The 27,835-nt window shown below is 42.9% G+C and overlaps 1 long non-coding RNA gene across 1 annotated transcript; it reads left to right on the top strand.

Moving 5' to 3' along the window:
- Window positions 1-960: 960 nt before the first annotated feature.
- On the top strand, window positions 961-7,540 carry LOC126291733 (uncharacterized). The gene is made up of 2 exons (XR_007551856.1): window positions 961-1,084; window positions 1,510-7,540. It is a non-coding gene; the product is annotated as an uncharacterized LOC126291733 (long non-coding RNA).
- Window positions 7,541-27,835: the final 20,295 nt, after the last annotated feature.

Genomic DNA, 27,835 nt, shown 5'->3' with positions numbered 1-27,835 from the left:
GTTTTACCAATTTTTATTACGCAGAATATTTCTTTGCTATGACAATTAAGAACAACACTGTTTCTAGTCACAAAGCTCGTGGCATACCAACGACGACTTCCTGACCTGCAGTTAATTGTTCCACGAGACTAAAACCAAACTAGATTCGATAAAGGAAAAAAAAAAAAACGCTTTCAGAATCTCTTGGGGAAAAAAATAATCAGATAACTAGTACCTTCTTTCTAGGTCTCTGATTACATGTTTTCTTTCCTTGTATAGCGTCCCCAGTTCTATATTACGAAAAGACTTGAAAAAACAGTATTTGTAAGGAAGAGACATTGAAAAATTGAATAATATTTTTTTTATCATGTAGCCGTAAAATAATAATTTCTCTATGTAAGTTTCGATTGCAAAGAAATAATTTATGACAAAATGATCTAAAGAGGTGACAAGATACGTTCTTTTGTCAATTTTTTAGTCGTCTTTACTTCTTCTCTTGTCTTGATTGCGTGTAGACGGACATATTGCGAGTGCTGGCAAAAGTAAGCATTTTGTATGAGTTAAACAGATAATATATTGAGTTAATCTTATTGTGCACTTTTAATTTGTAAGAGCTGATCCCGATTTCATGTCCGCCTTCCTTGAATTAGCCCGAATTCAAGTAATTTACAGTTCAACAAAAAAAAAATGGTTCAAATGGCTCTGACCACTATGGGACTTAACATCTGTGGTCATCAGTCCCCTAGAACTTAGAACTACTTAAACCTAACTAACCAAAGGACATCACACACATCCATGCCCGAGGCAGGATTCGACCTGGCACCGTAGCAGTCCCGCGGTTCCGGACTGAGCGCCTGAACCGCTAGACCACCGCGGCCGGCTACAGTGCAACAATCGCAGCGGCCGATGCAGCCAACGACGCCATTACGTGGCGATATTAACTTATGAAAAATTAGAATGTAGCGGAAGCGAAATACTCGCCCGCTAGTAACATAATATTCATTTTTCTCCACAGCCGCACGAAGTTGCAGAAATGCGTAGCTTTGAGATTCTTATTTTCAGTACAACAGCCAAGAGCCAGAGCCAGGACTCTGACTACGTGGAGGTAAGAGAAAAAGTACTCTCGCGCGTGTGTGGGCGGCAGTTGTTAAGTAATAACTAAAGATCTTTTGCTTTAAAGTGAGCTGACTAGCCGAGAAAATTAATATGAAAAGTTTATTACATTGTTCAGCTTATATACTCATGTTTTAAGATTCAGCGAGTCTATCATCCATTAACGTAACAAATAATTTGAGATTAATATTGCTAAAAAGGAGAACTTCAGGAAAGCATTTAATCGTAAATCAAAATTAAATTAAAGTCGGCAACAATCAAAAAATAATAATATATTAAATTACGACGGCCGACGGACGCGAGATTGGCGCCGCAACTTTGGGGCCCGATCAGTATGATTCTATTGTAATGAATGTTATTAAGTATGCGTCTAATTGTAAAATATTAATGCTTATATGAATTCTTTTACATGTACAGCAACAAAACCACACTCTGAGGAGATCTGGAGAAGAAAAAGTGTAGAAAAGAAGAAGCATTGCGGGACAGAAAAATAAGTAAGGTAAGGCCTATTGTGCAAGCATCCTGTGTAGCTCTGTGCGGAATATCGAACCCATGTGCACATGAGATACCTTCGGTGAAAAAAAATAGTAAGTAACGTGGTAATTAAATATTTGTGTATTTATATGTTTATTTTTGGAGAGGATAATTATTCGTGTGTGTATCAGTGTTGAAGATTCGTCAGTGGCTTAAAGTGAATTTATTATGGGTAAGACAGGACAAGCTAAAGCATCCGTACCAGACGAACAAAATTTTGTTAAGATGGAAAGTGAGGGTCATTTGCAATACGTAAACGAATCCCATGCCACCGCCTCGGATAACATAATTTCCGGAGCGGGGGGCGAGGATCTGTGGAAGGTGAATGACGCTCCACAACAGAATGGGAATAGAATAACAACTACTCCACTGCCTGGGCAGGGCGGCCAATCGTGTGCTACATTAAGTTGGGCACCAGTATGCTCATCAATTGCAGACCCATTTGCTGAATTTCTGCGTAGACTGGAAGAAAGAGATAGGGAAAGAGACGAAAAACTGGCTCAGATGCTACATGAGCAGGAGAAAAAATTAACGCAAATGCTACATGACCAAGGGAAATAATTTACGCAAAAGCTCAGTGAGCAAGAGCAGCGCAGTGAAGTGAAGCTAGACAGTATCCAAAGCGAACTAGCCGAGATGCGGGACGCGTGCAAAGAAATAACCGATCTTGTGCAAAGCTTAGCCGGCGAGATGCTAAAACTACAGGTATCGCAGGCTAGGCTTGAAGACAATGTCCGAACTTTAACCAACCGCGTGGATAATGTGGAGATAGATGCACGGAAAAGTATTGATACATATTTGAAAGTGCAAGCTCAAAAAGTCGACAAAGAATTAAATGAATGGCTAGAAGTAAAGGATCGCGAGATATCTGCAAAGATTGAAAGCGATGTAAAAACAGCTGTAGAACAAGCGACTGCGGCCGCGAGTGTAAATATTGACGCTAGCGCTGCCGCACTACATGCCGAATTAACACAGATCAAATCCCGTGTGACTGCGGAGTTGCCAAATTGGCAACAGGAGGTCGCGCGGAGAGTGCGTTGGAAAGCAATGTAAGCAGTGGCGGACAGATGAATCCGACTCCGTTTACTGACGACTATAATAACGCAGACTGTATGCAGGGTGCGAGTGCCAAGCGCAACCTAACGTGAATTACGGGCACGAACAACATGCGATACCGTGCAGCGCACATCACGAAGTAATGAATGTCCCAGAATGTAGCAATCAGATGCGCAAAAAAGAGGACATTCCAACCCTTCAATAGCGAAAAACGAAATGTCCACCCTGCGGTATTTATTAAGAGCTTCAGGAATGTGTTTCCCAGGACATGGACGGAAAGACAAAGAATACAGTTCGCCGTCTCCTTTATTCAAGGTGACGCGGCGCTGTGGGTCACCGACGTGTCCGAAAAATGTCTAACCATGCAACAATTTGAAGGTGCAGTCTTGCAAAAATTCTGGTCCTATAGCGTCCAAGAAAGACTACGCAAGGCGTTGTACAGTCCAGAAATGTACAGTCCTAAGATAGGAACGTTACGCAAATATTTCGAAAAGTATATAAACAAAGCAGGTACTGGGACGAGCCAATGTCCGATAGTGACATAATCAGATTAATGAAAATTGAAGTTGCCCAGTGAAATTAGAAGTTATTTCATCAATGTGCCGGAATACGATATAGAACAATTCATGGAAATAGTGGATTCTGTTCACTTATTAATCGAAGATATGAAAACCGAAAACAAGTGGAACCATGCAGGCTGTAATCAACAAAAAGCCGATTACAAAAAAAAAAAAAAGGTTCAAATGGCTCTGAGCACTATGGGACTTAACATCTATGGTCATCAGTCCCCTAGAACTTAGAACTACTTAAACCTAACTAACCTAAGGACATCACACACATCCATGCCCGAGGCAGGATTCGAACCTGCGACCGTAGCAGAGCCGATTACAATAGCAGCCACGGTAACGGTAGTAACTTAGTACCAAATGGTAACGGGAATAGCCAAGAGCACCGGCAACAGAATCGAGGAACAAACCATGGCAATGGTTATAACGGCAACGGTTATAATCATCAAAATCGAAAGAGACATCATGATGGACGCATGAGTAATGGATATAATGGTAGCGGCAATCCGCAATGGCGGATCAACCGAAACCAGTGGCGTGGTTGTAATGAACCGACACCACAGTGGCAACAAAACACAGCGCCACAATGGAACGCCAACCTAGGTCCGTCACAGGACATGTCAGGAAGTTACAACCGACCACCGCAAAACCAGAGCCATTCACAGTATCAAAATACGCCATCGGGGAGGCATGGCGGCCAACCCAACAGTAGCAACAACAACAACCAGAACCACGATGTGAGGTTAGTGGAAGTGACAGACAACTGTCAACCCACTAATGCTCATTCGCTAAACTGAAGACAACCACAATACGCTCTCCGTTGTTGGCTGCAGGATGGTGTAGTGGGGGCACATTCACGGGTGACAGCCATAAACTTTGTTTCCTGAGATACAATGAGGGAATAAAAATAGACAAGGAACTTGTAGACAAACCGCAGAAATGTAACCGAACCGACAAAAGTGTTGTGCAGGCTGTATTGCAAGCAGACACGTACGGAGCACCAATACAGATAATGGTCGATACCGGTGCGTCAACCAGTGTCATGAGTGCAACTTTTTACAAGTACTTGAGTCAACATAATAGAATACCAGTATTGCCAGTGAAGAATTTTCGTGTAACAGGTGCAATAGGTGCACAATCTCATATCATAAAGCACCAGGTGCAAGTTGAGTTTACGGTAGGAAATGAAGCAGTGAAAAGCTCGTTCCTAGCAGTTAAGGGATTAGGTGTTGCTTGCATCCTGGGGATGGAATTTTTACGCCAGAGGGACGCAAAAATCGACCTCTTGTGCGGGGAAGTAAGCCTTATGAATGAGGGTAGACGTGTAATTTTGCCATTCTTGAGGTTACGGGAAGTGCACGGTAAATATTGCCGGAACTTTCAGTCTAGATTCGAAGGAATACAGGTAATGAATTTATATTCTGACTTAAGTACAAGACAAGCATATTATAAAGAATTTATTACTGAAGACAAAGAGGAAAAAAGGAAACTGACAACCATGAAAGTCAGGGAGTCAGAACATTTGACTGAAGCACAACAAAACGAACTGACTCAGCTACTTACAGATTATGAGAATGTGCTTTCGGAAAAACCCGGTGTTAACGAGGACTACACCTATAACATCGAAGTGGTATCTCACGATACTTTCTGTCACGCAATCTACACCATCCCGTGGTCAAATAAGGAGGCAATTACGAAGGAAACAATTTCCTTACAAAGACTTAAAGACGTTCGCTCAGTAGAGCAACTTTTACATATGTGAATAATAGGTTAAGTTTAGAGTGTATTTTTTTCTGTGTGTAAATGTTCAGATTTTAGTATTATATTTAAAGACAATGAGGCCCACAAGATTAGTGTGATTCAATTTTGTAGATGTTAAGGAATAACAGTATTTTTAAGCAATTGCATTTCGAAAGAACAAATGAACGTAGGTCTAAGAATAATTTTCGAATTTCATTTTTAAAAATGCTTTAAAAATATTTAAAAAAATTGAACAGCATGTAATGACGAAGGAATTTTTCATTAGTGTGTCATGAATGTTTTTGAACTGTAGTAGTAATGAAACTTGTGAAATTCAATATTATAGTGTGTATGTTGTTGCATGTATTTGTGTCTATACCAATCCTGAAATATGCTCAATCATAATTTACTAAACAACATGAGTGCAGGGTGTCCATCACGCAAGGTACCTCATGTGTTGTGGACAAGGTACAAAGCAAATCAGTAAACGCGACTACCGCTAAGCACTGTTAAAATATATTGTCATCTGCTAAGGCTGAGATTTGCACGAATTTATCGTGTAAACAAAAGTCACAAATCTAACACTAATCTAGGAACGTGCACGCTAGGCCTAGGTTATAAAATGTGTACAATAATACGAGAGGCAACGTTTTTTAAAGTCGAGGCTGGCTCTGGAGGGCAAGTACGCAATAAGTGGGCAAACATGACTTACCTCAGATGAGACGGAAATACAAGTGTATAGTCAAAAAAAAATCTGAAGGCAAGTACGACTCGTAAGTGGAAAATGAAAAGAGATAATTAGTGCGAGAGACTGGTAAAATCCAGCACGAGCGAAAATCCAGTTCAGACTGAATGAAGTACATTAATGTTTGTGTACTAATCGAAACAGTTACTGTAAACAGTGTGAAAAAATGTGAAGGTGAAACTGTGATACGGACAGTGAAGTGCTAATATTGAACGTTCAACAGCGGCGAAGACGCCAAACGCCAATATTACGCACGAAAAACTGTGAATTTGCTTATAAATGTGATCTGTTAACGTGAAGTGAACCCACAGTCAATATTTTTGGAACAGACTGTAATTTCAGTGAGTACAATAATGCGAGATTGGAATGCGATGCGTGGACTGTTGCAAAACAGCGACCGCAGAAACGGCGAATGTTTGTGCTAAGCTCGTATTGGGACACTCACCAGTGCCTGCGAGTGCGGCGAAAACAGAAATAAAATATCAAGACACAAACTGACGTGTAATGGAAACAGTAGCGCATCAAAACTTCATTCACGGGAGAAGATCCATGTGATGTATTCTGCAAGACAGTGCTAGCTTGACACTCGGAAACTTAACAACTACCGCACTGATAAATGCTTCTTTCCAACTAGCGTAACCATCTGCAGCGGGAAACAAATATGACGTTGGTTGTGTGTATGTTTCATGAACTACGTCGGAGATGCGTAGCAACAAGCGCGGGAGGCAAATATCATCCCAGTCCGCCACGCCCGGCCGAGACAGAAACGCATCGCCAACCGTGCAGCCGATCAGCTGATTCTGACGTTCCGCGACGGCGAGAGACGCGCTGGCGTCGAACGGGCGTTGACCTTTCCGCAGCCACCACGAAGTCCGAGCACCGAGCACAGCAACCGACGCCGTCGCGAGCTAAACGTCGCGGAGTAGATCATCGACACCGCAATCAATTGTTATAATGACCTCATTTCTTTGCACAGTGAAACAAAACATTATTCGTAATGTATGCACATCCTGCACTCCAATGACATCCCAGAAACATTGAAGTGAAATTAACCAAAGCAGTTAGTCTGTCGCTCCGCCGAGGTTTTCCCCAGGGTTTCCCTACAGCCGCGCCCAATGGGGAGCGAACAGTTGACACCCCTGGGACTTCAAATATTCCGGGATAACTCGTGATTGTATGCCTTGAACACTGCAAAAGTTGCAACCCTAAGAAGAAGCAGCCAAAATGAAACTAATTGTATTCTATGTCCTTCTCTTTTGTACATGACTGTATACGTAACCAACTGTACATTATATTGTTATGTAAATAACTTCATCTTTATTACACTTTATGTGCAACAAACCTCAGTAATTACAACGGTTTAAACATACGATGTGACATATGTAGACTGTGAAAGACAATTCTGCGTGTGGACATTGTGGACATGAAAGAGGAAATATTTATGTCAAAAAACACGAACATTTTTTTATGAGATAAACATTTCGGGGGGCAATATAGTGTCCCCAGTGCTATATTACGAAAAGACTTAAAAAACTGTATTTGTAAAGAAGACACATTTAAAAATTGAATAATATATTTTTATCATGTAGCCGTAAAATAATAATTTCTCTATGTAAGTTTCGATTGCAAAGAAATAATTTATGACAAAATGATCTAAAGAGGTGACAAGATACGCTCTTTTGTCAATTTTTTAGTCGTCTTCACTTCTTCTCTTGTCTTGATTGTGTATAGACGGACATCTTGCGAGTGCTGGCAAAAGTAAGCATATTTGTATGAGTTAAACAGATAATATATTGAGTTAATCTTATTGTGCACTTTTAATTTGTAAGAGGTGATCCCGATTTCATGTCCGCCTTCCTTGAATTAACCTGAATTCAAGTAATTTACAGTTCAACAATCGCAGCGGCAGATGCAGCCAACGACGCCATTACGTGGCGATATTAACTTATGAAAAATTAGCGGAAGCGAAATACTCGCCCGCTATTAACATAATATTCATTTTTCTCCACAGTCGCACGAAGTTGTAGAAATACGTAGCTTTAAGATTCTTATTTTCAGTACAACAGCCGACAGCCAGAGCCAGGACTCCGACTACAATGTAATGGTTAACGGAGGTAAGAAAAAATAATCTCGCGCGGGTGTGGGCCGTAATTGTAAGTAATAACTAAAGATTTTTTGCTTTAAAGTGAACTGACTACCCGAGGAAATTAATATGAAAAGTTTATTACATTGTTCAGCTTATATACTCATGTTTTAAGATTCAGCGAGTCCATCATTCATTAACGTAACAAATAATTTGAGATTAATATTGTTAAAAGTGAGAACTTCAGGAAAACATTTAATCCTAAATCAAAATTAAATGAAATATCATTTTTATTAAGGCCCACCACGTAAGTCGGGCAAGAATCAAAAAATAATAATAACAATAATAATATACTAAATTACGACGGCCGACGGAGACTTGCTGGCATTGTGGTGTATTATTTCTTTCTACATCATTTTACTGTCATGAATGAATTGAAAACATCTACCCAAAAAGGGAAATGGATAGGTTAAAGTTAGATATAGTGGGAATTAGTGAAGTTCGGTGGCAGGAGGAACAAGACTTCTGGTCAGATGACTACAGGGTTATAAACACAAAATCAAATACGGGTAATGCAGGAGTAGTTTTAATAATGAATAGGAAAATAGGAATGCGGGTAAGCTACTACAAACAGCATAGTCAACGCATTATTGTGGCCAAGATAGATACGAAGCCCACACCTACTACAGTAGTACAAGTTTATATGCCAACTAGCTCTGCAGATGACGAACAAATTGATGAAATGTATGATGAAATAAAAGAAATTATTCAGATAGTGAAGGGAGACGAAAATTTAATAGTCATGGGTGACTGGAATTCGAGTGTAGGAAAAGGGAGAGAAGGAAACATAGTACGTGAATATGGAATGGGAGTAAGGAATGAAAGAGGAAGCTGCATGGTAGAATTTTGCACAGAGCACAACTTAACACTTGGTTAAAGAATCATGAAAGAAGGTTGTATACATGGAAGAACCCTGGAGATACTAAAAGGTATCAGATAGACTATATAATGGTAAGACAGAGATTTAGGAACCAGGTTTTAAATTGTAAGACATTTCCAGGGGCAGATGTGGACTCTGACCACAATCTATTGGTTATGACCTGTAGATTAAAACTGAAGAAAAGGAGGGAACTTAAGGAGATGGGACCTGGATAAACTGAAAGAACCTGAGGTTGTACAGAGTTTCAGGGAGAGCATAAGGGAACATTTGACAGGAATGGGGGAAAGAAATACAGTAGAAGAAGAATGGGTAGCTTTGAGGGATGAAGTAGTGAAGGCAGCAGATAATCAAGTAGGTAAAAAGACGAGGGCTAGTAGAAAACCTTGGGTAACAGAAGAAACATTGAATTTAATTGATGAAAAGAGAAAATATAAAAATGCAGTAAATGAAGCAGGCAAAAAGGAATACAAACGTCTCAAAAATGAGATCGACAGGAAGTGCAAAATGGCTAAGCAGGGATGGCTAGAGTACAAATGTAAGGATGTAGAGGCTTATCTCACTAGGGGTAAGATAGATACTGCCTACAGGAAAATTAAAGAGACCTTTGGAGATACGAAAACCACTTGTATGAACATCAAGAGCTCCGATGGAAACCCAGTTCTAAGCAAAGAAGGGAAAGCAGAACGGTGGAAGGAGTATATTGAGGGTCTATACAAGGGCGATGTACTTGAGGACAATATTATGGAAGTGGAAGAGGATGTGGATGAAGATGAAATGGGAGATACGATACTGCGTGAAGAGTTTGACAGAGCACTGAAAGACCTGAGTCGAAACAAGGCCCCCAGAGTAGACAACATTCCATTGGAACTACTGACGGCCTTGGGAGAACCAGTCCTGTCAAAACTCTACCATCGGGTGAAAAAGATGTATGAAACAGTCGAAATACCCGCAGACTTCAAGAAGAATATAATAATTCCAATCCCAAAGAAAGCAGGTGTTGACAGATGTGAAAATTACCGAACAATAAGTTTAATAAGCCACAGCTGCAAAATACTAACACAAATTCTTTACAGACGAATGTAAAAACTAGTAGAGCCGACCTCGGGGAAGATCAGTTTGGATTTCGTAGAAATATTGAAACACGTGAGGCAATACTGACCTTACGACTTATCTTAGAAGAAAGATTAAGGAAAGGCAAACCTACGTTTCTAGCATTCGTAGACTTAGAGAAAGCTTTTGACAATGTTGACAGGAATACTCTCTTTCAAATTCTAAAGGTGGGAGGGGTAAAATACAGGGAGCGAAAGGCTGTTTACGATTTGTACAGAAACCAGATGGCAGTTATAAGAGTCGAGGGACATGAAAGGGAAGCAGTTGTTGGGAAGGGAGTAAGACAGGGTTGTAGCCTCTCCCCGATGTTATTCAGTCTGTATATTGAGTAAGCAGCAAAGGAAACAAAGGAAAAATTCGGGGTAGGTATTAAAATCCATGGAGAAGAAATAAAAACTTTGAGGTTCGCCGATGACATTGTCATTCTGTGAGAGACATCAAGGGACTTGGAAGAGGAGTTGGACGGAATGGACAGTGTCTTGAAAGGAGGATATAAGATGAACATCAACAAAATCAAAACGAGGATAATTGAATGTAGTTGAATTAAGTCGGGTGATGCTGAGGGAATTAGATTAGGAAACGAGACACGTAAAGTAGTAAAGGAGTTTTGGTATTTGGGGAGCAAAATAACTGATGATGCTCGAAGTAGAGAGGATATAAAATGTAGACTGGCAATGGCAAGGAATGCGTTTCTGAATAATAGAAATTTGTTAACATCGAGTATAGATTTAAGTGTCAGGAAGACATTTCTGAAAGTATTTGTATCGAGTGTAGCCATATATGGAAGTGAAACATGGACTATAAATAGTTTCTACAAGAAGAAAATAGAATCTTTCGAAATGTGGTGCTACAGAAGAATGCTGAAGATTAGATGGGTAGATCACATAACTAATGAGGAAGTATTGAATAGGATTGGGGAGAAGAGTAGTTTGTGGAACAACTTGACCAGAAGGGATCGGTTGGTAGGACATGTTCTGAGGCACCAAGGGATCGCCAATTTAGTATTGGAGGGCAGTGTGGAGGGTAAAAATCGTAGAGGGAGACCAAGAGATGAGTACACTAAGCAGATTCAGTAGGATGTAGGTTGCAGTAGATACTGGGAGATGAAGAAGCTTGCACAGGATAGAGTAGCATGGAGAGCTGCATCAAACCAGTCTCAGGACTGAAGACCACAACAACAACAACCCATACTAGGGTTAGAAAGGGTACAGTACGACAGGACAGTGAAGTGAACGAAAAATTAGATGAAAACTCACTATTTACGTTAAACCTATTTTTTTAGGGGGGGGGGGAGCATATTAAACGTTTCAGACCTATTTTTCATCACTTGGAGACATCACGGTAGAGCCGTCTAAATTGTTCCTATGGAACATCTCACTTGTGCGACTGGATTCGTGATTTTGTGTCAGAAAGGCGACAGATCGTACTAACTGACGGAATGTCAAAGGGACAAGCAGAAGTGCTGTCTTGCGCCCCCAAAGAACTGTCACAGGAAATCTGCTCTTCCTATTAGGGGCATAAGTTCCGTCCCTGCTCCTAATTTCGCCCCCTTAGGAATGCCCGGTTACCACATTGGTAACTAATATTTAGCTGTGCTCGCATCCGCGACCTCCGTCTATTGTTTTGTTGACAGTCTTGTGTGCAGCACATTTAGCTTCAGTGGACGAAGGATTATTTTTTTTCTTACGCTGGGATGAGTTGGTGCAATAGTCAAATCAACAGCCTACTATTCCTAATGTGAGCACTGATTTGTGTTCAGATATTGGGCTTTGTTTCAGTCGTGTATTGTAGTTTCTGTCTTCTGATCGCAGTAGTCAATGGTCTGACGCATGTTAGTGTAGTGCCCATTAAAATAAACCACAATGAAAAATACTCCTATTACAATACAAAAAAAAGTGAACATGTCCTGGGCAGAGTTCGGATGTAAAAGGAGGGAACTAGCTTTTTGGCTTACCTGGCGGCTTCAAAGACATTTAAATCAAAACATCTCGACTTATTCGCGCTTTTTTAGTTGTCAGTATTTGTTAGTATTAGTACCCATGTCAGTACTTAATTATACCGAAAGTAAAAGAGTTACAATTACAAGGCTTTGTGGAAATTGTCTTACAGTATCGGCTATTGTTTCCTCTGTGGTAATATCGGTTGTTAATGACACTGTGCGCTGGTATTTACTGAATCATAATGGAACACGTAAGCATGGGAACTTACTGCAGACCTACACTAGCTTATCGTGCTCTTCTGGAGTATTGGAGCATGCTGTGGGATCCAGATCAGATAGGGATGACATAGGACATTAAAGAAGTTCAGAACAGGCCAGCTCGTTTTGTATTATCGCGTAACTGTGAGAGAGTGTCACAGGTATGATACCCGAGTTGGGGCGACACTCATGAAAACAAATGCGTCTTTTGTTATGACAAGATCTTTTCACAAAATTTCAGTGTCTATCTTTCCCCTCCCAATGCAGAACATATTTTGTTGGCACTCACCTATGAGGGAGAAATGGTTATCGTAATAAAATAAAAAAATAGCAGAGCTCTCACGGAAAGATTTAAGTGTTAGTTTTTCCAGCGGACTGTTCGACAGTGGGACAGTAGAGAAATCAGCTCATTGGCAAGCAAATTAGACAACCCAATGCTCAGGGACAAATGAATGGCGCAGCTATCGTGTCACGTGATCAACGTGCCTCTACGTCAGCATAAGGAAGTAGCGGTCATTGAATCATTTATGTTTCAAGGGAACATTGTACGTAAGAGTGGGTAAATGTAAGCACGTTCCAAAGTGGTAAAGAAGGGCAATCGTGTTTGGCCATGCTCATGGCCTTATGGTGTGTAAATATGCTGGATTTGTTGGTGTTCCACGGCGGATTGGTCACTCGTCTACAATTAGTGGTGTAACACGCGTGGCCACGAATCACATCAGAATTACGGTCTGAAAAAGATTCTGACGGAGAGGGACCAGACACGGTTTTCACTGCTTGTGACTCAAAATTGCTTCCAAATCTGTCAGGAATTGCGTTAGACTGTCAGTGGGGGAATATGTCGATGGGAATTGGACGCAATGAACACTTGGAATCGGTCACCTCGTAAGAGGATATTGCTCACAAAGCAGTGCGCCCTCAGTGGGCTAGAAGTGATCGAACGTGGACTGGCGGAACGTAATGTAGTATGACGAATCACGTTCTTGCCTATTTTTCAAACAACGCAAGTCGTCCAGCGCGCCGAAGTTAAAATGAAGCATTTCATCCTTAAGGTCGGATGCTAGCCGTAGATGGGTCTGTGATGTTTTGGTGTATTTTTCTCTTCACTAGTTGAGCCCGCCCACTGAGGCTACTCCTGACATGACCCAGCACGCTCATATAAACCTTCTGACTGCTCAGGAGTTGCCTTTAGTCAACGTTTGCATGATGAGTATGCTATTGGTACCCGTATATTTCAAGAAGACGACAGCAAAGCTCGTCGGGTTGGAAGCATATGTGGCTGGTCTTCTGAACAGTCTCTCACGCTATTACATTTCGAATGTCCTGCAAAATCACCTGATGTGGCTCCCATAGGAGAGCTGTTAGACACGTTGGAACAGCTGTTAAAACGCCGACACGAGCATCCCCGCAAGTTGATGGAACTGCGAGATCAAATACTCAGCGAGTAGTTTAACCAGAGCAACGTTGTTGACTCACTTTCTAACCGAATCCAGGATGTTATCAAGTCCACAGAGGTTATTACACGGTCTTAAATGATGGTTGTAATGATTTCCCTATGGGCGACTAATTTCTTCTTCTGCCAGGCATTTAACTGTGAACTGCAAAGTGGTCATGCAGATCCAGATATACGGTGAACAAGAGAGTCTATAGTTTCTTCCAGTATGCTACACCCACCTGAAGTTACTCATTGTTGAAAACCCTCCGAATTACGGGTTTGTTGACTGCTGTTTTAGCCACTGCTTCAAGGAGCCCAATCTTCGAATGCAGAGGTTATCGGTCAGTGCTCAGATTGTGTACCGGCCACACCAGTTTCGACATTTAAATCATTCTCGGTAGCTATTTCAGGCGATGGCTGCGTCAGTATGTAGTATGTATCGGATGAAATATGAGGGTATTCTGCACCTTGTACGATCTAAGTAATTACTCTCAGTGTAAAGGAAATGAAGCTCTGTAAGGCTCAAGGGGATCTGATGACACTCACCCACAGTTCTTTCACTACTGCCGGAATTTTGCAAAAAAGTGGCTCGCTGGATTATTTTTTCGTGTATTGCTAACACTCCATATCAGGTGTAAAAGTAAAAGAAATCGTATTCATATGAAAACCTGGGAAAGAAAGTACGAGTAACAGTCCTCAAAGCTATCGTCCAATTGCCCTACTCAACATAGTCTACAACTGTTATTAACAATCACTCTCGCCGCGCGGGGTAGCCGAGCGGTCTAAGCACCTTGTCACGGTCCACGCAGCTCCCCCCGTCAGAGGTTCGAGTCCTCCCTTGGGCATGGGTGTGTGTGTTGTCCTTAGCGTTAGTTAAAGTTAGATTAAGTAGTGCGTAAGTTTAGGGACTGATGACCGCAGCAGTTTGGTACCATAAGACCTCTACACAAATTTTCAAAATTTTCCAATCACCCTCGATAAGATTTTCCATAAAAAAATATTGGTATCAGTTCCTCTTTGCACAAGCCAACTTCCAGCTAAACAGAAGCTACTCAGACCAGGTTCTGTCTTTAACTGGCTGGTCCCAGAGGAGGTTCGAGTTCTCCCTCGGGCATGGGTGTGTGTGTTTGTCCTTAGGATAATTTAGGTCAAGTAGTGTATAAGCTTAGGGACTGATGATCTTATCATTTAAGTCCCATATGATTTCACACACATTTGAACATTTTTTTGTCTTTAACTGCTTAGAGTGAAGGTGAGTTCCAAAAAGAACTGCCATCACCTGTGATATTGTCAGATATAAGGCTGCATACGTGTGACACCGTGTGGAGTTAAGGATTGATATGTAAGTCTATATTATTACCTGTCGCGTGATATCAAGACCGCTAGAAAATTTGCTTCCTAATAAAATACTCCAAGTGATTGTTGACAAGATATGGAGCAACGAAATGAAATAATGGACTTCTTCAAGCCTCGGGTTAGCTCCTCTGATATGTCTAACAAAGGAATTATTAACAATGGGTGACTATTTACGTAAATGGAGGCTCCAGCCTATTTCAACTATTACAGGAGTTCCCCAGTTCTACATGAGCAATAAACTTGAAAACATGGAACTTAGAATTCCTTTTAATTGTGTCACTATAGCTCCCAATAAAACTCCGAAGTATGTGGTAGTTACTTCAGACAGAACGTTGAACAATAAGAAGCACCTGACAGAGATAGCTGCAAAGCTTCCTACAAGAAATAACATCCTACAGAATCTATGAGGCACCGTATGGGGCTTTTCGACATCTGGATTACGAACAACAGCTTTAGCTCTTGTTCATACAGTAGCACAATACTGCACTCCATCTGGCTTAAGAGCCGCCGAACCAACAAAATAATCGAACTGCGAAGCCGTGCTGAAAAGTAACGCCTCAGAATCTTTTGTTCTGCTCTCAATATTGGTTGGAGTATTACGTGTGATTTATATTAACCAGTCGTCTTTCCCGCTTCCTTTGCTACTAGAGAGCTCCGCCATGCAGCGTGTAACGTGGAGGTATGTAACGTACGTATGTCGGTGCGTGAGAGACGCTCAGAAAATTGATTACAGCTCGCCCCACACATGGCTCACGGCTCACGCGCTCCTTCAGCATGACAATTCCAGATCACAGCCCTGCGGCATCTGCAACAGTCCGACCGACGTCTTGGTTTCACTGTCGTCGATCATCTTCCATACGGTTACGGCCTGGCCCAATCCGAATTTCAACCGTTTTCGAAACTTAAAGAATGCTCTTTGACAGTGATGAAGCGATGCAAGCACAGCTGAGGTCGTGGTTCGATCAATAAAGACACACATTCTACAGTGACAGCATCAACAGATTCGTCTCTCATTGGGAGAAATGTATTCGTCGCTATGGTGGCTGTGTTGAGAAATACACTCCTGGAAATTGAAATAAGAACACCGTGAATTCATTGTCCCAGGAAGGGGACACTTTATTGACACATTCCTGGGGTCAGATACATCACATGATCACACTGACAGAACCACAGGCACATAGACACAGGAAACAGATCATGCACAATCTCGGTACTAGTACAGTGTATATCCACCTTTCGCAGCAATGCAGGCTGCCATTTTCCCATGGAGACGATCGTAGAGATGCTGGATGTAGTCCTGTGGAACGGCTTGCCATGCCATTTCCACCTGGCGCCTCAGTTGGACCAGCGTTCGTGCTGGACGTGCAGACCGCGTGAGACGACGCTTCATCCAGTCCCAAACATGCTCAATGGGGGACATCCGGAGATCTTGCTGGCCAGGGTAGTTGACTTACACCTTCTAGAGCACGTTGGGTGGCACGGGATACATGCGGACGTGCATTGTCCTGTTGGAACAGCAAGTTCCCTTGCCGATCTAGGAATGGTAGAACGATGGGTTCGATGACGGTTTGGATGTACCGTGCACTATTCAGTGTCCCCTCGACGATCACCAGAGGTGTACGGCCAGTGTAGGAGATCGCTCCCCACACCATGATGCCGGGTGTTGGCCCTGTGTGCCTCGGTCGTATGCAGTCCTGATTGTGGCGCTCACCTGCACGGCGCCAAACACGCATACGACCATCATTGGCACCAAGGCAGAAGCGACTCTCATCGCTGAAGACGACACGTCTCCATTCGTCCCTCCATTCACGCCTGTCGCGACACCACTGGAGGCGGGCGGCACGATGTTGGGGCGTGAGCGGAAGACGGCCTAACGGTGTGCGGGACCGTAGCCCAGCTTCATGGAGACGGTTGCGAATGGTCCTCGCCGATACCCCAGGAGCAACAGTGTCCCTAATTTGCTGGGAAGTGGCGGTGCGGTCCCCTACGGCACTGCGTAGGATCCTACGGTCTTGGCGTGCATCCGTGCGTCGCTGCAGTCCGGTCCCAGGTCGACGGGCACGTGTACCTTCCGCCGACCACTGGCGACAACATCGATGTACTGTGGAGACCTCACGCCCCACGTGTTGAGCAATTCGGCGGTACGTCCACCCAGCCTCCCGCATGCCCACTGTACGCCCTCGCTCAAAGTCCGTCAACTGTACATACGGTTCACGTCCACCCTGTCGCGGCATGCTACCAGTGTTAAAGACTGCGATGGAGCTCCGTATGCCACGGTAAACTGGCTGACACTGACGGCGGCGATGCACAAATGCTGCGCAGCTAGCGCCATTCGACGGCCAACACCGCGGTTCCTGGTGTGTCCGCTGTGCCGTGCGTGTGATCATTGCTTGTACAGCCCTCTCGCAATGTCCGGAGCAAGTATGGTGGGTCTGACACACCGGTGTCAATGTGTTCTTTTTTCCATTTCCAGGAGTGTAAATGTAGAGACATGAAGAATATGGATATAAAGTTTGTTTCATTTAAAGGTTTAAGAATTTCCTCCCCCCCGCTCCCCGACATCCCTCCCCACCACCCCCCTAAATTACGCAATGAAAATGATTTAGGACAAGATTAACAGTACTTCTACTTTCTGTCTACGAATCCTAAGCCATATACATCTACCCCTACGTTTGCAGCCATCACACACCCCTTAGAGAATTTAGAAAAATTCGAAACAAGTGAACGACTTCTTTTTCATTCGACCTCTCATAGCATAAATATTAAACGACTCCGCCCTAGAAAACATTCATTTACGGAAGCTATACGCTCAGAATACAGCGTGTACATAAAGTCCTGGAACAATTTTAATTATTTATTGCACAAGAACTGAGCATTGTACAGATGTCATACATATTGCATTTCGAAGACAAACTCTAAAGTTTCTTTTACAAACATTCGATATGCGAACCATGAGTGACTCGGCAGACGTCAATACGGTATCCAGTTCTCACCATACCCGTCCCACTATGGCATCGTCGACTGTGGCAGTCGCTTCCCTTATTCTCTGCCGGAGCTCTCCCACCTCACGTGGTAGAGGCGGTACGTACACCAGATCTTTAATGTGTTCCCACAGAAAAATGTCACACGGAGTGAGATCTGGTGTTCTTGTCGAACTCCAACACACAGAAAGCTCGCTCCGCATCTGAACTCTCTATGTTTATTACGAGCGCTGACTATCGGCGGATGACCAAACTACGCTGTGGCGGTATACATGAAAAAAAAAAAAAAAACTTTCAGGGTTTCTATGCAAAATAACATATGTATATCTGTACAATGATTGGTTTTTGTGCAATAAATAATTGAAAGTGTTCCCGCACTTATGTACACCGCGTATAATAATAACTTTGAATTGAAACTTCCTGGCGTATAAAATGTTCAAATAATCTACGGGAACTCAGCCGGGCGATGTTTCAACAACCGCCGACATTTTGACATACTGCCGTTTTCAAATGGATTCAAAAAGCGCCAGCAAAGAAATTTAAAACTTTGGTGTGCAGAGTATATGCGGAAAGATAACACACACACACACAAACGATAACTAAATAAATTTGAAACCTACTCTTTCGTCACTCTGCTAGTAACTGGCCTATCTGAGTGAAAAACTCTCTAGAGACGTCCACAACATCTAATCATAATGTGAGATGCCTTCTTTTATTGTGGTGGTTTGTGACGTCATTCTTCATGTGTCGTGTGCTAACGAAGCAGCACGTCACGATTTCGAACTCGCTATAGTTCTTGATGAAAATGAAATGAAATGATCGGAGGGCATAGTTGGCCGCGAGGTCCCATTCGGGGACTTCGGCTACCATCTTTGCAAGTCCTTTTCAGTTGACACCACTTCGTCGACCTGAGAGTCAATGATGGTGAAGGACACACAACACCCAGTCCCCTGGCGGGAATCGAACCCGCGCCCCCCTGCGTTGTAAGCGGTAACGCTACCGCTATGCTACGGAGGCGGATATCTGTTGTAGAGGCTATTCCAGACGTGATGCAGCAAACAAACTGACGATCAGAATAAGTGTCAAACAGTCGACTGTCTACATTCGTGAGGATGTTGATAAAGGCGCTACCGGTGCAGGCCGGATAGTCGATTCGCTCGCCACCTGACCGCTACCGCCTCGTTATTTATTTGTTCACTTGTTTACCCTGCGGAGATTACGTACGTCCGTGAATGTCTCACCTCGGGCACGCCGTAATTTACAGAACAGCGAAGCATACTTGTTCATGTGACATACGCCCACAGATAAGAAAACTTCATCACTTTTAATGTCAACTATTGCAGTACAAAGCAATGCAATTGCTCTAGGAGGCCTTTTCACAACTGCACGGACTTCCATAGCTCGCCTCGCTCCTCACTCCAAATTACCACTCGGGCCTCAGACCGCTCGGTACTCTCCCTAACCTCCACAGTACAGCAGAGGCTCTTCAACTCTACTGGAATAGCATCTCAGCATCCAATGAAATCATACACACTGGTGTCTAAAATTAAAGAAACAAACGGGAATTTTGCAAGTCTGCGTTTATCTTGCCACAAAACAAGTGTAAACAGACGATAGTAATGTAGAAACAATGCAAAGAACACAGAACGGAAACAATTGCAACATGCATAACGGTAGACAAAAATGTTCTTCGTTTTTTCCAGCTTAACGGATTTACACACATATTCCGACAGCTGGTTAATGTGCTCAGTACCGAGTGTGACCACCTCTTGCAACAGTATAGACCTGACAACGATCGGGAATGCTGTGAATGATGTTACAAATCTCACGTTGAGGCAATAATGCCAGTTTTTCGTGCAGAGGTGCTCACAACTCTTGGAGAGTGGTTCGTGGATGCTGACGTGATGCAGTGGGATTCAAAACGGGAGAGCGAGCAGGTGACGCCTGGCGTGCAATATCTACCGTTCCCAAGGAAACGTCGACCAGCCGAGCTCTATGAGGTCGGGCATTACCGTTCACCAGTACGAAGTCTGGGCCCACACCACATCGCGATAACCGCATTTGAGGTCCCAGGATCTCGTCACGACACCTGACAGCAGTTAAACCTTGCCCATTCGCCCGTACAAGTTCATGGAGAGGTGTTCGAGCGGTCAACATAATCGCTGCCCACACTATTAAGGCTCCTCCTCGAAATCGGTCTCTTTCCACAGTGTTTGGATTCCAAAATCGTAGACCACGTTCCTCCCAGATGCGAATGCATCAAGAGTCACTCTCCAGACCAAATCGGGAATCATCTGAGGAAAGAACATTGACCCACTGTTCGACAGTCCAAGTCGCATGTTGACGACTCCACTCTAGACGTTCCGCTCCGCGCTAGACGTTCCGATCAGTGAAGACGCGTCAGACGTACACATACAGCAGGTGTCTGACAATGAAGGCCACTCCGCCGAAGCTTTCTGTACGTCGTTTTCCATGCTACAACACGTCCAGTGGATGCTGCGAGGTCACATGCTAGTTGTCGTGCAGTACCGAGGCGGTACCGTCGCGCCCTTACAGCCAAATAACGGTTCTCTCTTTCTGATGTTACACGTGATCGGCACCGGTCTGGTCTTTGAGATACAGTTTGGATCTCTGTAATTGTCGTCATGTTCGAGAAACAACAGAACGATTCACATTAAATCACCGGACCACATGAATTTGCGACTGTCTTGCTTCCATTCCTCCCACTGCAGAGTGTCTGGTAGCCGTCTTCTCTGTGCCATACTGTACCGTCTGTAACTGTGTACACAGCGATTGTGGATGTGGGACTACCCTGCAAACACTACCTCGTATGATAGGTGCCCTGACGTGGTTGTAGAACTTAGAGCTATTTAAACCTAATTAACTTAAAGACATCACACACATCCATGCCCGAGGCAGGATTCGAACCTTCGACCGTAGCGGTCGCGCGCCTAGAGCCGCTCGGCCATAGCGGCCGGCGATGTGGTTGTCCATTGACCGGAATGTCATCTTCCATGAAGAACACGATTTGACGTACGTCTGTTGACATTTGTACGATTATACCGTGAATTCGACGCGACACAGGGAAACGGCGGTTTGTTGCTTTAATTTTGGACAGAAGTGTAGTTTCATCTTATTAAAGCACCCACGCTTCGATTTCAGGCATGATACCCCACTTTGTTCGATGCCGAGGGCTATTCCAGTAGTGTCAGAGAGCCCGTGCAATGCTATTCGTGCTTTGGGGGAGTACGAAGTCGAATGAGGCGTGGTTGCGAATTTGGATTGAGGCGCGAGTGGTGCTAGGGTAGTCCGTACAATATTGCCGAGTCACTGTGCCAGGATGGCGTAGTGATAGCTCAATGTGTTGTAGGCAGGAAACCTGGGTTCGAATCCCGGCCTTGGTACAAATTTTCGTTCGTCAGTTCAGTCTGCATTTATACGTCGTAGAAGTTCGAAACTTGAAAAGAACTCTGGAACTATATAGTTTCATTTGATGTTGTAGACCGCGAAACGATAACTTATGGGTATCTACACTGTTTTTTTCAGTTTCAACCAGCCTTTAGAGCATTGCGATACTAATACAGGAGACAAATAACTATTGTCGTAAATTGTCACCACTGTTGGGAAGGATATTAACCGATTTCTTCTGGATTTTTTTACACATTGAATGGTCGCAGTAGCGACTGTTACTTGTAATTACTTTTGTTCGAGGTTTTTGTTTACTTCCATTTCTACTTCATTTCCTTTCTATTTTTTAATAATCACTTGTTATTTGCGTTTTATAATTAACTTTGAACTATCATAACAGAAGTTGTTATCCTGTAATTTGCATCGTCAAAGAATGTGTTTCACATCGATCACGTGAAGAACTACATGTTACATCTCTGTACTGTTGTCTTCCATGGTCCATCATCTTTGGTATGTGTTTTTGTCTATATGCATTCTTCATTACGATCAGTTATCTATTGCTATTTAATGGGTAACTGATTACTCAGAGCAGAACACATACTAACCTGACAAAACTGCACAATTATGAAGAATTTGTAGTTAAAATGAAATTAGTGTTGTAGTTCTCCGTAGACTGGTTTGATGCAGTTGTCCATGCCCTCTGCACTTGCCTCCAACACTACATTGGTGACCCTTTACCGCCTCAAGCTGTGTCCCATCAACCGACCCCTTCTTTTAGTGAAGTTGTGCCATATTTTCTACCTATCCAATCTTCAAAATTCTTCTGTAGCACCACATTTCAAAAGCTTATATTCTCTTCTTGTCTAAACTATTATACTATTATAAATATTTTGAATGGGGGGGGGGGGGGGGGAATGGAGAGAGTATTTTTCTGTTAACTGTGGTACCTGATGTTTTAGAAAATGCCGTTTTTTAGCAAAGTGTTTTCGACATAGCGCACCTCGTTGCATGCAATGACGTGTCGGATACTTGAAGGAAACGATCAATAATTTTGATACACTTTTCTGGGAAACAAGATTAGCGAAGGGACACCATTCAGTGTCGCATAGTTGTTTGTTCATTACGGCAACTTCTTTCAAGTTCCTTCGCCCTGTGGAACCGCCGATGATTTCTGTGAACATTTGTACTAAAATGACAATTAAACATTTATGAAAATAGGGCATGAGAAATTGACTGGTGATTGCTATTTGGAATTAATTTTTAATAAGCTAAAGAGAAACTTAATTTAAACATTTTTTCACTCATTATCGCGGCTGACAATACCACATAAACAAGCTTTTGTGCTAATAATTAAAATTCCTCAGAAACAGGCAAATATCCACTGCTTTTTTTTATACATCGTACTTCTTGACATATTCAGACGTTTCACATCGAAACTATTCACATTACATATTTTTAATTATAAATTACAATGTACTGTAATAACGTGCGTCTACACATACAGACAGACGAAACATAAGTGGTATAGGATTTAGTACACATTTTGTTTTCACATTGTATCTCATATTTTATTTCACCGCGGTCGGAATTAAAAAATGTCTTTGACCGCTTTTGAGTAAATCGGATCGCAATAGTAATCTTTGGCGCTCTGCGCCACAACAGGTCACGTCATATCACGCGACTTTTACAATTTCACTCAGTCTTTCATTCCCTGGAGATCTTATTCAGTTACGTTCAGGCGATGGACACACATAATGTTACACTGTTTATCGTCCATGTTTCATTTCCATACATAGCTACACTCCAGACAAATGTTTTTAGAAAACACTTCCTAACACTTAAATCTATAGCCAGTTTTAAGAAAATTCTCTTCTTCAGGAACGCTTTTCTTGACGTTGCCAGTCTACGTTTTATATCCTCTCTACTTCGGCCATTATCAGTTATTTTGCTGCTCAAATATCAAAATTCATCTACTACTTTATGTCTCACGTTTCCTAATCTAATTCCATTGGCGTCACCTGACGGCATCTTGAAACGAGGATAAAAGAAGAGCACCAACAAAAGCAAAACAAGGATAATGAGACTGCAATGATATGTGAGTAAATTAGCGTTGTATCATATTACCCTCTGTTCAACCCATAGCTCAACGATTATTGTACATACTTTTTCTGTAGTTGGATTTTTCTTTCGATTGATGCAGATACCGAGAAGAAACCTGTAAAAATAAAAAAGAATAACATAGCTCTTCTCGATCTTAATCTTAATCTTATCCTTAACTTCTTCTTAACATATAAAATTCTCGTGTCACAGTGTTAGTTGCCATACTCCTTCGAAACGGCTCGATCGTTTCTGATGAAATTTTACATATATATATTCGGTAGGTCTGAGGATTGGTCGTAAACCATTTTTCATACCCCTAAATGATAAAGATGGTCCACCCCAAATTTTTTTTCTTATGTTTTGGACAGAACTTTTTATTTTCATTTTTTTATGATCTGGCATTAAACAACACACACAACCCCAAAATTTTCATCCTTCTACCACCAACCCCTATTTTTAATAGCGATTTTAGTAATTTAATAGTTTTCAACCCCGGTTGATAACTGATCAATTATCACTTGATCAGTTATCCCCACCAAGTGGCTACCGGTGATAGACTTTCACTATTCGATAGATAGGTAATTCAGGAAAACGTATCAAAAGCAACGACTCGAATATCCCTATTTGAATCGACGTAACTAGTCCGAGAAGTTTAACTAGGTAGCACTCGGTCATTCGCTAAACCGACATTTAAGCCTAGCGCACACGCTTCGGTTTTTATCGTACGGAAATATATCGTACGATCAAATTATTTTAATGGAACAAAGAAGTTCCTATGCTTTCCTTTGTTCCTCTAAAAGAATTTAATCGTACTATATTTTTACGTACGATAAAAATCGATGCGTGTGCGCTTGGCCTTATTCATAATGCTGGCGAACACATTTCGACACGAAATTGCCGCTATGTTTGTATGCTCATGGACGAGCTGTATATCGGCTGCAACTATTAAACCCGCGCGATCTACCGTAGAAACGCTAGAACTAATAGTGGCCAATGTACAATCAAAGAATAAATACATTATTACTATACTGTTTTTCATCATTGAGTTATTCAATTTGTTCTATTTATGTGTGTTTTGTTCAGTGAATAATGCCAAAAATACGCAAAGGGGCTTCTTTAGTCCATCAAACAACGTAAAGCTGCAGGCAAGCGAAATACAAGAGCCCAGAGGACAGAAGAACAAATCCAGCAAGGTGATACTGATGCGCGTGTGAGCAAGGCGCAGTTGCGTCAAGCAGAATCAGAAGATGCACGAGTTGAACGGAGTGAACGAAGAAGATTACAACAAAGACAACACGTCGTTTCATTGTCAAGCGACGCAGAAAAAAATGAACAACAACGCCAATAGGTACAGCGATCATGTAAATTTGATTCACTACTGCGCCTAACATTCGAGTAAGAGCCGGATATACAATATTATGCTCATAAAAAAGTGGTAATTGGTGCTATGGACCAGGAATTCCTGCATTTTAATGCTCTTAAATTTAAAAATGAGCCAGCCGGGATGTGTTGCGCGTCAGGGAAGGAGCAACTATTGCAACTGATACACCACCTGAACCATTGAAAGGTTTACTTATCGGCACTGACCCACATTCTAACCTGTTCCTGAAGTCAATTCGAACATTCAGTTCATGTTGCTAAATGACATCGTTCGGAGCAGCAGAAATAGTTAAGAATATTGCTGTAAATGGTCAACAATTCAATTCAACATTCAAAATCAACGGACAAATTTATCACAAAGTGGGCTCATTGCTGCCAATGCCAAACGAACCACATAGATTTTTACAAATCTTCTTTATGGGCGGTGAGGGTGCACGCGTGAATGCACGTTGTGACTATAATAACTCAAATTCACTTTTTTCCAGACGCATCGTCGGCGAGCTGGACGCTCTATTGAATGAGCACAATGAATTGTTGAAAATATTCAAAGCACACGTGCACAAAATACAAAACGATAAAACACCTGCTGGAGAGCACATTCGTAGATTCAATGCACCTGTTGCTGACAACGTTGTTGGGGAATCATGGTTGGCGATCGTACAGCTACACGAGAAATTGTGATTCGTAGAAGAAATAATAATCTCCAGTTCATTGGTGCCACTATGAGGATTCAAGTAAGGTTTGCTTTAAATACACGCTGTAACTGTCGTGAGCGTCAGTTACCTTTGAGATTCGACGTGGTGAGTTGAATGCCCTTACGGTGAGAAAGACGGCATTGTCAACGCTTTACTATGCGTGTACAAGATCTTGCAATAAAGCACTCCGTCTTCAGGCCACAAGAGGCCCATCGGGACCATCCGACCGCCGTGTCATCCTCAATCGAGGATGCGGATAGAAGGGGTGTGTGGTCAGCACACCGCTCTCCCGGTCGTTACGATGGTTTTCTTTGACCGCAGCCGCTACTGTCCGGTCAAGTAGCTCCTCAATTGACATCACGAGGCTGAGTGCACCCCAAAAAGATGGCAACAGCGCATGGCAACGCGGATGGTCACCCATCCAAGTGTCAGCCACGCCCGACAGCGCTTCACTTCGAGAACCGGTGTATCCATTGGGGCAAAGCGGTAGCCACAGGTCTTGTTGTAGGACTGCGAGAAATTTGAATGTTCTTTCTGCGATAATGCGGAAAGCCTTGGATTGCAGGTGGCGGTGTCACATCATATGTCGAGTTACTATTTGTAGTTACATTGTATTATATTATTACAAACTATGATAAAAAAAAGTTGAACTAACTATGGCCAGACAAATGTATATGTTCATTTAGTATAGCTTCTGGGGTTTCTGGATGACCTGATGCATACTTTGTAAACGGTGTGCTGTGTTATAAAAATGAGCTACTCTAATGAGTAGTCTCATCTGTTAAGCTATGCTGTACCATGTGACTGTTTATACCACTGCATAACGGTAGACAAAACTGTTCTTCGTTTTTTCCAACGGATTGACACACATATTCCGACAGCTGGTTAATGTGCTCAGTACCGAGTGTGACCACCTCTTGCAACAGTATAGACCTGACAACGATCGGGCATGCTGTGAATGATGTTATAAATCGCACGTTGAGGCAATAATGCCAGTTTTTCCTGCAGAGGTGCTCCCAAGTCTTGGAGAGTGGTTCGTGGATGCTGACGTGATGCACTGGGATTCAAAACGGGAGAGCGAGCAGGTGACGCCTGGCGTGCAATATCTACCGTTCCCAAGGAAACGTCGACCAGCCGAGCTCTATGAGGTAGGGCATTACCGTTCACCAGTACGAAGTCTGGGCCCACACCACATCGCGATAACCGCATTTGAGGTCCCAGGATCTCGTCACGACACCTGACAGCACTTAAACCTTGCCCATTCGCCCGTACAAGTTCATGGAGAGGTGTTCGAGCGGTCAACATAATCGCTGCCCACACTATTAAGGCTCCTCCTCGAAATCGGTCTCTTTCCACAGTGTTTGGATTCCAAAATCGTAGACCACGTTCCTCCCAGATGCGAATGCATCAAGAGTCACTCTCCAGACCAAATCGGGAATCATCTGAGGAAAGAACATTGACCCACTGTTCGACAGTCCAAGTCGCATGTTGACGACTCCGCTCTAGACGTTCCGCTCCGCGCTAGACGTTCCGATCAGTGAAGACGCGTCAGAGGTACACATACAGCAGGTGTCTGACAATGAAGGCCACTCCGCCGAAGCTTTCTGTACATCGTTCTCCATGCTACAACACGTCCAGTGGATGCTGCGAGGTCACATGCTAGTTGTCGTGCAGTACCGAGGCGGTACCGTCGCGCCCTTACAGCCAAATAACGGTTCTCTCTTTCTGATGTTACATGTGATCGGCACCGGTCTGGTCTTTGAGATACAGTTTGGATCTCTGTAATTGTCGCCATGTTCGAGAAACAACAGAACTATTCACATTAAATCACCGGACCACATGAATTTGCGACTGTCTTGCTTCCATTCCTCCCACTGCAGAGTGTCTGGTAGCCGTCTTCTCTGTGCCATACTGTACCGTCTGTAACTGTGTACACAGCGATTGTGGATGTGGGACTACCCTGCAAACACTACCTCGTATGATAGGTGCCCTGACGTGGTTGTAGAACTTAGAGCTATTTAAACCTAATTAACTTAAAGACATCACACACATCCATGCCCGAGGCAGGATTCGAACCTTCGACCGTAGCGGTCGCGCGCCTAGAGCCGCTCGGCCATAGCGGCCGGCGATGTGGTTGTCCATTGACCGGAATGTCATCTTCCATGAAGAACACGATTTGACGTACGTCTGTTGACATTTGTACGATTATACCGTGAATTCGACGCGACACAGGGAAACGGCGGTTTGTTGCTTTAATTTTGGACAGAAGTGTAGTTTCATCTTATTAAAGCACCCACGCTTCGATTTCAGGCATGATACCCCACTTTGTTCGATGCCGAGGGCTATTCCAGTAGTGTCAGAGAGCCCGTGCAATGCTATTCGTGCTTTGGGGGAGTACGAAGTCGAATGAGGCGTGG

Source organism: Schistocerca gregaria, chromosome 9 (genome assembly GCF_023897955.1).
Source record: "Schistocerca gregaria isolate iqSchGreg1 chromosome 9, iqSchGreg1.2, whole genome shotgun sequence".
NCBI classification, from domain to species: domain Eukaryota; kingdom Metazoa; phylum Arthropoda; class Insecta; order Orthoptera; family Acrididae; genus Schistocerca; species Schistocerca gregaria.
The sequence above is the reverse complement of the archived record's forward strand: the minus strand, read 5'-3'. Positions and strand labels throughout refer to the sequence as shown.